Source organism: Protopterus annectens, chromosome 5.part0, assembly GCF_019279795.1.
Source record: "Protopterus annectens isolate FY-2018-M chromosome 5.part0, PAN1.0, whole genome shotgun sequence".
Taxonomy (NCBI): Eukaryota; Metazoa; Chordata; order Ceratodontiformes; family Protopteridae; genus Protopterus; species Protopterus annectens.
Window position 1 is genome coordinate 14659991 of NC_056735.1, and position 14110 is coordinate 14674100.

At 41.9% G+C, this 14110-nt stretch overlaps 1 non-coding gene across 1 annotated transcript; it reads left to right on the top strand.

Annotated features, from left to right (window-relative positions):
- The first annotated feature begins 5747 nt into the window (after nucleotides 1-5747).
- On the top strand, nucleotides 5748-5819 carry TRNAR-UCU. Its single transcript has one exon. It is a non-coding gene; the product is annotated as a tRNA-Arg (tRNA).
- The last annotated feature ends 8291 nt before the right edge of the window (nucleotides 5820-14110 follow it).

Here is a 14110-nt window from a genome sequence, read left to right on the forward strand (position 1 = left end):
CAAGTAACAAAAGTAATCATATAACAGAGTTATAATTAAAATTACAATACTTACAATATGTATGAGATGTATGTTGAAACAGCATGCTAGAAAATGGTCATTAAATTGAAAACATAATATAGCATGAAGTTCCCATACAATAGAAAGCAGAATGCAGAAAATATAGATAACATTTGTAAAACAGAAAGTAACAAATATATAAACAGGAGATAAGCCCAGGGCAAGAGCCAGTTTCCAAGACTACAGCTGTGGAAGCTGTAGAAACTACTGACCAGTAATAGACTTTATTAGAAGAAGAGACAGAGAGAGGCAGGAGAAAAGGCTGCTGCAACAGTATTATAGGAGGGAAGGTGGATTAAATTGGGACATAGCATAAGCATGTCCATGATATATGTAGAGTTTCCTTTAGTGTTGTTTTGAAAGAGTTGGGGTTACAGATCTGTCTAACACTTAGTGGTAATTTATTCAAAGCATTTGCCACTGAGCAGTTGTACAGGAACTTGCCAATGTTTCTTTTGGGTGCATAGACTTGCAGAAGATGCTGTTGGGAGCTACGGAGGGTGTGGCTGGGAGTATAGGGCTGGATGAAGGTAGAGTGAGAGGGACCGGAGGAAGGTTCATGTAAGGTAGAATGAGCTGTAAGAAGCTGGGGTACTAGGATTTGATGATGAAATTCCAGCCATTGCAGGTTTTTCAAGGCTAGGCAGTGGTGAAAGAGGTAGAGATGGTCAGAGGCAAATGTTGCAATTTTATTACAGATGAGTTCCAGTTTCAACAGAAGATTGGATTGGATATTAGTGAGAATAGGGACGGTGTACAGAAGGGTAGGGAGTAGGAATGCTTGTGCAAGAGAGAGCCTAGAGACATCTGTGAGGAATTTTTTATGCCTATATAGCAGGCCTAACTTTTAATGTGCCTTTTTGATGCACTGCCGAATATGGAGATCAAACTTTAGTTGGTCATCGATAATAACTCCTAGCAATTTGGTGTAAGGTTCAACAGAGATGATGGTGTTATTAAGGTAGCAGACAGTAAAGGTAGCTTTATGATGTTAGAGAGATTTAGGAAAGAATATGAGAAGTTTTGTTTTCTTAGGGTTAAGTAGCAATTGGTTGGAAGTTAGCCATTTTTAACTGCTTGCAGAGGCTCTTGGGTGAGGGTGCGAAGATGGGTGATATTGTCAGAGTAGGAGATGATGGTGGAATTGTCAGCATATTGTATGACAGATGAGAGTGGACAGGAAGAGAGTAGGTCATTAATAAAGATATTAAATAATAGAGGTCCAAGGATGGCGCCTTGGGGTAACCCAGTTTGTACTGGTAAGAAGGGAGAAAAGTTAGATTGCCTGGAATCTGTTTGAAGCGATAGCTGGAGAACCAAGAAAGTGCAGAGTTGGAGAGATTAAGGGTAGCTAGTTTGGATAGAAGCAGTCAGTAGGAAACAGTGTCAAAGACTTTGGAGAGGTCCAGAAACAAACATGAGATTAGCTTGTTGTTGTCACCAGAATTTGCAATAGAATTAGTGAATACTACCAGAGCAGTAGCTGTACTGTGATTTGGGTGGAAACCACGCTTCATAGGGGTAAGCAGATTTTCTAGGAAGAGGTGATTGAGGAGCTATTTGTAGGTGCATTTTTGAGAGTTGTTGACAGGGGAGATATAATGGCAATAGGTCTTATGTAAGGGTACGACATAGGATTTCTTCCACATTTCAGGTACAGTGTTTTCTTTGACTGACCTATTGATTAAGATGGAGATAGGGTAGGAGATAGAATTGGTAGCAAGTTTTAGGAATTGAGAAGGTAGGTTATCAGCTGATGTAGAGCATGTTTAGGTTTGCTAAGGAGTGACTTGATACAAGTTGTGGGGATAGGTTTAAGAGAGAGAAGGGGGTTGGGTGGGTTGATAAAGGAGGAGTGGGCTAGGTAATGGTATAATTTTTGGTTAGACAGAGTCAATAAAGCAGGAATTAAGAAATGTAGCAGTATCAGTGGGAGAGCTGTTAGGGTATGGATTAGGTGATGAGGGGCTACCAGGATGTAGTAGTTTATTTACCGATTGCCAGAATTGTTGGGTGTTGGAGTGAGGATTGTGTAGAGGTTTTTGGAAATAGTTTTTCTTGTCTAGGGTAAACTTTTTGTTTAGTTAATCTACAATAGACTGGAAGTTGAAAAAATAAAACAATCAGTGAAACTGTAAGTATCTTTGTGGGGAAAAGCCAAAACATCCCTCCACTAGAAAACCTCCTCAGCTGGTCTACCCACCATCTCCCCCAAGAAACTATCAACTTAGGTGATTTCAATATTGACTGGCAATCCTGTTCTGGCAACAATCCAACCCATCATGTACACCTTCATGGCTTCACCCAACTAGACCAGTCACCAACAAGGATAAATAAAAACTCCAGCAAGCACTCTACCCTGGATTGGATACTAGTCAGTAAGAACCCCCAGTCATATATAACAGGCTGCTTATCAGATAGCCTCAGTGATCACTCCCCAACATTCCTACTCAAAAAATACCTGTACCAAGCTAAACCTGTCATCTATCGTCAAATACGTAAAAAAATAAACTTTAACCCACTCACATTCATCTCATCCCTCAAAGTATGTAACTGGCATGCTCTAAAGTACCTCAGTCTAGATGACGCAGTTGAATCTTTTAATACTACCTTCCTGAACATCCTTAATTACCATGCCCCCATAAGATTTTCCAGAACCAAAGCACAACCCTCCCCATGGCTACAGAAAACCACTAAGTCAGAAATGAAAAACAGGGATAAAGCCTGGGAGCACTGGCGCAAAACCAAAACCCCCGCAGCTAGACAGAAATTCCTAGAACTACGCAATAGTGTCAAAAAGCTAATAAAATGGAACAAATTCCAATACTACCAGTCTGCCCTAGACTCCTCACAACACAGCCCCAAACAATTCTGGTCCTTCATAAACTCCATCCTCCACCCAGGTAAAGTCAGTACCCCTCCTCCTAACATCCCTCACTCCTCAGAAAATATTGCTACCTCATTCAACACACACTTCACCGAAACCATACTATCACTAGCTAAACAACACAACCCCCCTCCCCTCCAACCCACACCTTCAACTAGTAATCTCTCCACTGCCTTCTCTTTTCTCCTGTACCTACCTCCAACATAAAAAACTCTTAACTAAACTTAAACCCACCAAATTAGCAGCAGACAACCTCCCAAGTGAATACCTACAAATCGCAGCTGATGCTCTGGCCTACCCAGTATCCATCTTGATTAACCGATCTCTGTCAGAAAGTTACGTTCCCACATTGTGGAAAGTCTCACATATAATTCCCCTCCACAAAGGTGGATCCTCTGCAGAACTAACCAATTACGCCCCATAGCTATTCTCTCTCCACTCTCCAAAATACTAGAGAGATGCATACACTCTCAGGTCTCACACTACCTCCTTACTAACAACCTCCTTTCCAGTACTCAGCATGGTTTCCGACCAAACCATAGCACCACCACTGCCTTACTCTCCTTTACTAACACTATCCTTCAGCATAAAACAATGGCTATCTCTCCTCTGCTACTTTCCTAGACCTATCTAAAGCATTTGACATGGTCCCACACAAACAACTTATCTCTGTCCTCAATAACCTATCCTTCTCACAATCAGTCACCAACTGGTTTCAGAGTTACCTGTCTGACCGCCAACAATCCGTTGTATGGCAGAATGACATATCTCCCCAACTACCTGTCTCCATAGGGGTTCCCCAAGGATCCATCCTTGGACCCCTACTTTTCTCTGTTTACACCAATAATCTAGCCTCTGCCACCAAACATGGCACACTCATCCAATACGCAGATGACTCTACCATCATCTGCTCAGCCCAGTCCCTACCCAAACTGCAAAAGTCACACAGGAAGCCTTTTCCTCTGTTGAAACATGGTTATCCGATGCCCAATTAATACTCAACCCAAACAAAACTAAACTACTCATCTTCCAACCCACCAAACATACTCAAAACAACTCTCACTTTAACATCACAGCAAAAGACAACACCACTATATACCCAACTGAACACACCAAATTGCTAGGAGTGGAAATAGACAATAAACTAAAATTTGACATTCACATATCCATGACCATAAAAAAAGTCCACAAAAAACTAGGAGCATTATACAGAAATAAACAATTTCTCACCAAAGCAGCAAAGATTTCAACAGCAAATTCCCACCTTATCTCCACCCTACTTTATGCCTCTCCAGTATATACCAACCTAAGGCAATGTGATCTAAACAAGCTAGAGACCTGCTACAACAAAATCGCAAAATTCGCCACAGGGGCATCCTACCGTAGTCACCACTGTCTCTCACTTGCTGAACTGGGCTGGCTTGAACTCCCTCACCTCCTTCAGTGGTATCAACTCTCACTCACCCACAAACTAGTATACCATCCACTAAATGTCCCATCCCTCCAGAATCTACTCCAACCCTATCGCACCACCAGACCACTAAGATCCAGCAACAAAAATCACTTGCAGATCACTAAAGCTAATAACTCTGCTGGTGAAGCACTATTCTCTTGCGCCATAGCCAAATTATGGAACTCACTCCCACCCACAATTACCTCCGTACCATCATGCACCAACTTCAAAACTTTATTAAAAGTGCACCTAAAAACATGCTGGCTATGCCCTTGCAACTCCCACTCTAATGTCATCCACCCCATCCAACTACTACCTTTCTTTCACCTCCACTAACTACCTTGATGATAGCAAGCTCAGATGCTCATAAGCCTAGTACTTATTATACAGCAGGAACTTCTCATTGCTACATTTGTTAATTCCTGTTATGTACTTCACAGATAAAGATTCTAGTTGTCTACTGATGTACTATGTTCTTCATCTGTAAATATGTTGTAAGTAATTTCTATGTTAAATTGTTAATCACTATGTAATCCAATGTAACTACTGTCTGTTTATTTTACTGTGGAGCTTTTCTCCCCGGGCCTCCGCTGAAAATGGACCCACATCCAGTTGGACACTCCCGGTCAACAAATTTAAATAAATAAATAAATAATAAATAAATAAATAAAAGCAATGGGTTTGCAATGTCAAGGAAAAGATTCAAATATAGCGATAGTGGAATGGGGGGGCAAGTTGGAAAAGTAAACTAGACTACAGAATCTGGAACAAAAAAATGGTGCTAGCTAGGATAGAATTTGAATGGAGCAAAGCATCGTGGGAGAAGGCAGACAGGGAAGAAGAAGAATAAAAATTAAAAGTAAAACAGGTATAAATGACACCTCAGACAACAAGAACCAGCAGGTAAGTACTCAGAAATAAACTATCAGTGATGCAGCAAATCTATTTCAGATGTTGGTTATTGGGTCAGTTAAATATTGGTGAAAAGTAGTAAGGTATATAAGGGTATATTTACAGCTTATAAAGAAAAACAGCCTAATGTTGTTTGGTACTCCTCCTTAACTAAGCACAGTGGAATCAGAAACTGCTCCAAGTAGAAACTGCTGCAAGTACAATTCCTAATTAAAATAAACATGGAGGGGATGGGGGATGCACACCACACAGACTGCAAGTATAACAAACACATTATATTAAACGCAACTATTCAAGCCAAATAACATTACATATTAAAAATCCAATTAAAGGGAAAACAACTATGTACACTTTCTTATTTATAAAGCATTTTCCATTTGTTCCATATTTATGTCTATGATTTAACTGTTTCCCTTTATTAGCTATTTGCATGTAGCATTGGTGGTATAGTGGTGAGCATAGCTGCCTTCTAAGCAGTTGACCCAGGTTCAATTCCCAGCCAATGCAAGAAGTCTGTACATTTAAGCACTCTTCTGGATCCTGCTGCAAAGATGCACAGCTTATTTGGGGGTTGGGAGGGTGGCCTAATGGTTAAGGTGTTTGCATTACAAAACAAGGTGCAGGGCTTGAGTCTCACAAGGGATAATTGGCTAGGCTTAAAATGGCTCACAAGGGTAGTTAGCCTAGTACTAATCTATGAACCTATGAACTAACATTTGGTCTCAGGGTATTTTAGTGGGGACTCTGTCATATTGCTGATAAAGTCCGGTGTTATAAACTGACGCATAGGGACAACCGAAGTGCTGTAAGTAAATTCGGCTGTATCTGGGGAAGTAGAAGTTGTTTTCTTGGAGAGGGAAAACTATTAACTCCTTGAGGCATGAGTTGGTAAGAAGGTGGAGGGGGTTCAGAAGGTAATGAAGGCCAGTCATCATCTGATGATTCTGGCTGTGTGCCTGATAATTTTTCTAACTGTCTTAATGGATACTTACTCCAGGAGTGGGATTTTTCACCTGCACATTTTTGTAATGTGTGTACGATTCTATTACCAACCTACAGCTATGACTTTAATCTAGCTGAGTTATATTTTAAGCTCCTAACTACAGATTTATTTTCTTTATTTTCAGATTCCTCTTGCCAGTCATTAAAAGCTGACCAGCAAGACGCTGGTACCATATTACCCCTTTGTTTCAGTTTATTTTTAGATTTTCTAAAATTTTCTTTAAAAAGTACCTTTTTCTAGAAACTGCAAAGCGTTATCATTTTTAGTGAGTTCAGACCATTTTACCAAATAACTACAGCTATCTCTGCCATACATATTAAACATATGCCTGCCTGGAGTCCCATACTCTGGCTCTTTAAAATCTCTAGTACTGGTGCCCATTTTAAAAACCAACTCTTATACCAAATAAATAAATAACTATAATTAGGGTCACTCACATTCCCAGTGAAGGAATCCTTTCTGTCACTTTTCCTTATATTTTGATTAGAACCCACTCTCACTTCTGAGAAAGATACTCTATCCTTGTATATATTGATTAGACCCCATTAGCACACAATTAGATAGCTTAATGCTGTTAGTAAGAGGAATTGCAAACAGATCCAATTTCCCAGATGCATACAATTTACCCACTCGCATATAATCAGAACTAGTGAAGAAAGTTTTAGTAAAGCTTTCTTGTAGAGATTTTAAGCTCTGTTGACATTTTAAAATTGCGTATTAATACACCAGAAACTTGTCTGACAGAAAACCTGTCTCTCTTTTGGGCCCAGTGGTAATTTGTAATGTAGCAACACACAAATGGCTCAGAAATCTGAGTAGACACTGGACCAAACTGTTAAGGTACCCAATGACTTTCACACAATACAGTTCAGTAAAAAATAATAATCTCCTTTATTGCAAAGAGAAATGCATGCGTGAGAGACTAAGAAATCAAGGTCCTCTCATACTGAACTACAGAATACTCAATTTTTTTTTATACTTTCTTTCATTAAAAGCAACATTATTGTAACAATCATAGAACAACCACTGACCAATTAAAATGAACACTATCAGCATTAGTTTGCTAACTAAGATCTCCTGACTACTTGTTTATGACTTTCCATATTAGGCATGAGGTACAAATTTCATAAAAGTTGTTTTGACACAGGACAAATATTTTTACATTTCTTACTTTGTCAGCAATTGCTAATATTAGATAGGAACCAAAACAATAGATAAAATACTGAAGAACATTCAGGAATCCATCTTGTTAAGAAATCATATTAGAAATGAAATGCATACACTAACATTTCCCTTCTCCATACACCTCACTCTTCACATTCTGATTTAACAGTAGTTCATAGGTTCATAGGTGTGTACTAGGCTAATGGTCCTGGAGCCTTTACAAGCCTAGCCCAAACAAAATTGCCCAGGCACCGTGCCATCCAATGTTAGTTCACAGTGCCCATACCCAGTAGTGCAACTGGAATGATCCCTGGAGTGAAGTTTCTGTTACCCATCCACTCGTCAAGATTTCTCTTGAAGTGGGCCAGTGAGGTTCTCTGCTTGATATGAATGGGAAGCTTACTCTAGAGTATGGGCAGTCTTTGGGAGATGAACCTGTCCCTCCAGTATGTTCTGTTAATTGTGGTAATGAGGTTGTGATCTCTGGAGCGTGTGGCGTGGAGGAATTGGGATTTCTTTAGGTGTAGCATTTCAAGTAGGGCTGGGTTGGACATGGTTTTGTAAGTCAAGCAGAGATCACCTATAAGTAGATGATAACAGACTGAGAACAGATGAAGTTTCTTGAGTATTTCCATGTAGGACATGTGTTTAAGGCCTAGGATTCTTTTTGTGAGGTACTTTTGTGGCCTCTCCAGCTGTTGTGGGTGTCTGGTCAGGTACATGCCAAATGGGGCGTTATATTCGATGATTGGTCTAATGAGGGATGAGTACAGAGAGATGAGGACCTCTTTCTTCCTGGATGCGAAACCTTTGGTTATAAGATGTGCCATGTAGAAGGACTTTCTGACCACACTGGCAATGTGGGGGTCGAAGGTGAGGTGGCTGTCGACCTGGGTGCCCAGATCTCTTATGCTTCTTCAGTGTTCAGTGGGCTCCCATCAACGTGGCAATTCATGGGAACTGAGGTTTTTCCAAATGATAATGCATTTTTTGGTGTTAAGTTTCAGGCTATGGTTCTGACATCAGTCATTGGTCTCAGAGAGGCCCTTTTGTAGGATGTCTGCATCACTTGGGAAGTTGATAATGACTCCTAGTTTGCAGTCATCAGCAAACTTGGTCAGCCAGAGTGCTTCTGTGTTAGCCTGGACTTCTTTGAAGTAGATGCCAAACAGCTACAAACAAATGGAATCTGAGGTTCATGCTGCTCAATGCTAGAAGGCCCAGGACCAAGCCCTGTGGGACTCCACTCATGACTGATTGACAGTCTGACTTGGAATCCGCAACTTTCACTCTGTGGGTCCTGTCTGTGAGGCAATTTGCAACCCACCTAATGCTGTAAGGATTGATGTCTACTTTGGTGAGTTTATCAATGATACCTGAGTGGGGAATGGTATCAAAGGCCTTGGTCAGGTCAAGGTAGGCTGTATGCACTGGCTTACCCTCATCCACAGCCTTGGTGACTGCCTCAAAGAAGCCAACCAGGTTCAGCAGGCAGAATCTCCCCTTGACAAAGCCAAACTATGTGGGGTCAAGAGTTTTGGAGATTGCCTATATCTTTGTTAAGCAGGTGATGTACTCCATAGCTTTGCATACCAGGCTTGTCAGGTCAATGGGGCAATAGTTCCCAGGGTCTGCAGTTGCTCCCCCTTTATAGAGCAAGATGACTGTAGCAGTGCGCCATTCATTGGGGATACGGCCTGAGGTAAGGCTGTGACTGAACAGGGCACACAGATGTGGTGCCAGTTCATTTTGTAGCTCATGTAGGACGCAGCCAGGGATATTATCTGGTCTGCAGAAATAGTGGGTACCAGGCTTTCATCTGGTATTGTGATAAGGCCCTTGGGAGGGAGAGGGTAAAGTTGGCACTGAATCTGTCGGCCAGTATGTTGGCTATATCTGTTGGCTCAGTATAGAAGTTGCCATTGTGCAATAACTCAGAGCACATCTAGGTATTGCTTTTGAGGTTTTTGATATAGCTATAGAAAGCTTTGTGGTTGTTTTTGGTGTCAGCCGCAATTCTGCCTTCATAGCCGGCTTTAGATGATTTGATAAGGGAGCTCAGCTTTTTGTTGAGACTGATAAGGGAGGTTTTCCAGTCTTGTGACTTCATTTTTTTTCTGCAATAGTTTCTTCCTTCTGTTGTAGAGTTTATTGATGGCCGGGGACCACCAGATTGGCTTCCTTTTTTTGGAGAAGAGCGTCTTAGTTCTATGTGGTATGACAAGGTCCATGCATTTATGTACATGCTCATACAGTGCATTGGTGTATGATTCGGCAGTCCTACAGCTATTTTCTATTGGTATGGGTGCTGAGAAGTTAGCCACCTCTGCTTTTAGGAGCCCAAAGTCGGCCTTAGAGAAGTTTTTCAGGGTGGTCATCTTAGCAGGGGGTGTAGATGAGATGGAGATTTCCATAATGATCAATTTGTGGTCAGATTTAAACAGGGAAGAACTGACTATAGGTGTGGGGCAACGGTATTCCATGTTGGTGATAACCAGGTTCAGGATGTTCCTTCCTCTAGTGGGGGTCAGAATAAGCTGGTCCAGGGCATTGGAACTGATAAATTCCAGAAAGCGTTTGACCTCTACATTGGTACCTGAATAGTTTTCCCAGTTGATGGAAGGGTAGTTGAAGTCACCCAGTATGAGAGTATTAGATTGGACCTTGACAGATTCAAGGGTGCTTAGGAAGTTGGTGTGTGAGTCTAGGGAGATGTGTGGGGTCTGTAGCAGGCTATGACTTGTATTGCTGTCTTACCCACTGTTAGTTGTACCTGAAGTATCTCGGATGCATTATGCTGGGCTACCAGTCTAGAGGTGTGTGTACCCTTTAAGAATATGGAGACACCACTGCCTTTGGAGCTTCCGGCCACATTCTGGGGTTGAAAAGTATGGAATGAGTCATAGCCTGGGAGCGCAGGGGTGTTTTCTGCCTCTTTAAACCAGGTCTCCATTACAGCACAGATGTCGACATTCTCCATTTTGAGGAGTGCTTCGAGCGAGTGCATCTTGAGATTTAGACTTCTGGCATTGAGATGCATGAACCTCAGATTCCATTTGTTTGTAGCTGTTACGGATGAATTTTGGTCTTTGGAACACTGCCTAAAAAAGGCACTATAGGGGTGGCAAGAGCCTTAGCCAGTACCCGGAATCCCAGGGGTGACAGATACAGGCCGTCTCTGGCAAAGCATTGAGGTCTGTCGATCATGTCGTCCCAGGCAGATAGATACTGGATCCCTTTAGAATGACACCAAAAACTTAGCCAATTGTTGAAGTCAAGCATTTTCTGCTCGTATTGTGGTATCATTCTGGGTGATGGTAGAATACTGCTCAGGGCTAGGGTCATACCTGCCTGGGCCACATAATCCAAGAGTTCCATCACATCTCTTTTCATGTAGTCCAGGGAGGTACGTCTCAGGTAATTCACACCCACATGGACAATGACTGAGTCATATTTATACTTGTTGTGGAGTGACCTGAGTGCATGTGTTATGTGGCGGATCCTGGCACCTGATAGACAACTGACTGTCACCTTCTCTTTGTTCAGCCTAGTGAGTGAGACATCAGTGTGCCTCACAATTGAGTCTCCTATGATTAGTGCATTGGGAAAAGTGTTTTGCCTTAAGGGCTTGGGTTGAGCGGCACACTGTGGTGGTGGTGAGCTATGTGTTCTGGGGTCGGTGTTGTGTTGTGGTGGTCGAGTGCATTTCTGTCTCGAGGGTCTCTGTTGTTTGGGTACATTTTTGAGACCCTCCTTGAAGGTGTGTAGATGGTTTGTGTTTTTATGTGTGGGTTGTGATGGTTGGTGTTTTGGAGGGCTGTGTGTTCTATATAGTGAGTTGCAGGTGTTGACCTTTTCCTCTTGACTAGCTAGTCCGGTCTTGGTTAGAGCGTGCACTGTTTCCATTTTGGTGATATATGTGCATCTCTCACAGGTATGAGTGTTGAGAGGTAAGAGGAGAAGGTTGTCTATGTACATGAGACAGTTGCCACACTGTCTCAGAATGCCCAAGTCCACCAGGTTAGCAAGAGAAAGCACAGTAAATTGTCCTACAATCATAACAGGAGAGGGTGGTCATAACTAATAAGTACTGGTACTGTTATTGCGTAGGAACAGCTAGTGCTGATAGCACCTAAGTGTGCTACAATAAATGCTACAAAAGCCTGTTAAAGTGCTAGTCAAGTACACTAATTAAAGTGCAAGAAGTAAAAGAACAAGCTCGTTCTAAGGGGAAAATTGAAGAGCAAACTTTCTGGCACCAGTAATAGTTTACCTCAGCTGAGCACCACTGCACGGTCTGCAAACACGGTCTTTTAATCCAGAAAGTTGAAAGGGATGGAAAAAATGCCCAAACGGCCAATAAACTACAATTTCTGGACCAGAAACCACTCCTGTTGTGGTAGATAGGCTACCTGGTGCTTACCACTCCCACTGATAAGCTAGAAGGCTTCCTTCCAACGCAGAAAGATCTGGTTTGGCTCAGATCTTACAAAACAGTCCTGGATACAACAAATCTGTATTTGGACTAGACTAGTTACAGGACAGGTGTATTTTGAGGAGTGCTTCGAGCGAGTGCATCTTGAGATTTAGACTTCTGGCATTGAGATGCATGAACCTCAGATTCCATTTGTTTGTAGCTGTTACGGATGAATTTTGGTCTTTGGAACACTGCCTAAAAAAGGCACTATAGGGGTGGCAAGAGCCTTAGCCAGTACCCGGAATCCCAGGGGTGACAGATACAGGCCGTCTCTGGCAAAGCATTGAGGTCTGTCGATCATGTCGTCCCAGTTAGATAGATACTGGATCCCTTTAGAATGACACCAAAAACTTAGCCAATTGTTGAAGTCAAGCATTTTCTGCTCGTATTGTGGTATCATTCTGGGTGATGGTAGAATACTGCTCAGGGCTAGGGTCATACCTGCCTGGGCCACATAATCCAAGAGTTCCATCACATCTCTTTTCATGTAGTCCAGGGAGGTAAGTCTCAGGTAATTCACACCCACATGGACAATGACTGAGTCATATTTATACTTGTTGTGGAGTGACCTGAGTGCATGTGTTATGTGGCGGATCCTGGCACCTGATAGACAACTGACTGTCACCTTCTCTTTGTTCAGCCTAGTGAGTGAGACATCAGTGTGCCTCACAATTGAGTCTCCTATGATTAGTGCATTGGGAAAAGTGTTTTGCCTTAAGGGCTTGGGTTGAGCGGCACACTGTGGTGGTGGTGAGCTATGTGTTCTGGGGTCGGTGTTGTGTTGTGGTGGTCGAGTGCATTTCTGTCTCGAGGGTCTCTGTTGTTTGGGTACATTTTTGAGACCCTCCTTGAAGGTGTGTAGATGGTTTGTGTTTTTATGTGTGGGTTGTGATGGTTGGTGTTTTGGAGGGCTGTGTGTTCTATATAGTGAGTTGCAGGTGTTGACCTTCTCCTCTTGACTAGCTAGTCCGGTCTTGGTTAGAGCGTGCACTGTTTCCATTTTGGTGATATATGTGCATCTCTCACAGGTATGAGTGTTGAGAGGTAAGAGGAGAAGGTTGTCTATGTACATGAGACAGTTGCCACACTGTCTCAGAATGCCCAAGTCCACCAGGTTAGCAAGAGAAAGCACAGTAAATTGTCCTACAGTCATAACAGGAGAGGGTGGTCATAACTAATAAGTACTGGTGCTGTTATTGCGTAGGAACAGCTAGTGCTGATAGCACCTAAGTGTGCTACAATAAATGCTACAAAAGCCTGTTAAAGTGCTAGTCAAGTACGCTAATTAAAGTGCAAGAAGTAAAAGAACAAGCTCGTTCTAAGGGAAAAATTGAAGAGCAAACTTTCTGGCACCAGTAATAGTTTACCTCAGCTGAGCACCACTGCACGGTCTGCAAACACGGTCTTTTAATCCAGAAAGTTGAAAGGGATGGAAAAAATGCCCAAACGGCCAATAAACTACAATTTCTGGACCAGAAACCACTCCTGTTGTGGTAGATAGGCTACCTGGTGCTTACCACTCCCACTGATAAGCTAGAAGGCTTCCTTCCAACGCAGAAAGATCTGGTTTGGCTCAGATCTTACAAAACAGTCCTGGATACAACAAATCTGTATTTGGACTAGACTAGTTACAGGACAGGTGGGAAACAAGCTTAGAACTTTTTTTTGTTTTTGTTTTTTTTTTGTTTGTTTGTTTTTTTGCAGTAAAGCAGTTAGAACAGTAGCAAAAACACTTTAAATGCAGTTGTAAATGCACAATAAAATAAATTAGATGAACTGTATGTAGGCTTCCAGTTTTTAGTGCAAGTGCTAACAGACCCTCTCCCACGTTCTTCTTGAGGTGTCAAAACTAACACTGTAATCCAAGATCTCTTAACTGACCTCTCTTGCTTTTAACGCAAAGAAAAATTAATAGGCTTTTAAATTACTTTGTTATTCTTGAGCGTCTGCAGTGGGAAGATGTGTGTATTTATCTTTAACATCGGCAAAATGTGCCGACTGTTTAAAAATATTTTCCTTACTGTGCAGCACAGAACAAAATAAGCCCAACTTTTTGCTCTGGAATTTGGGTTAATTTTATTTTTCTGTTTGTACTATGGCACAAATGTCTTCATCCATGACATTTTCCCACCTCTTTGTATTGGTCACAACACT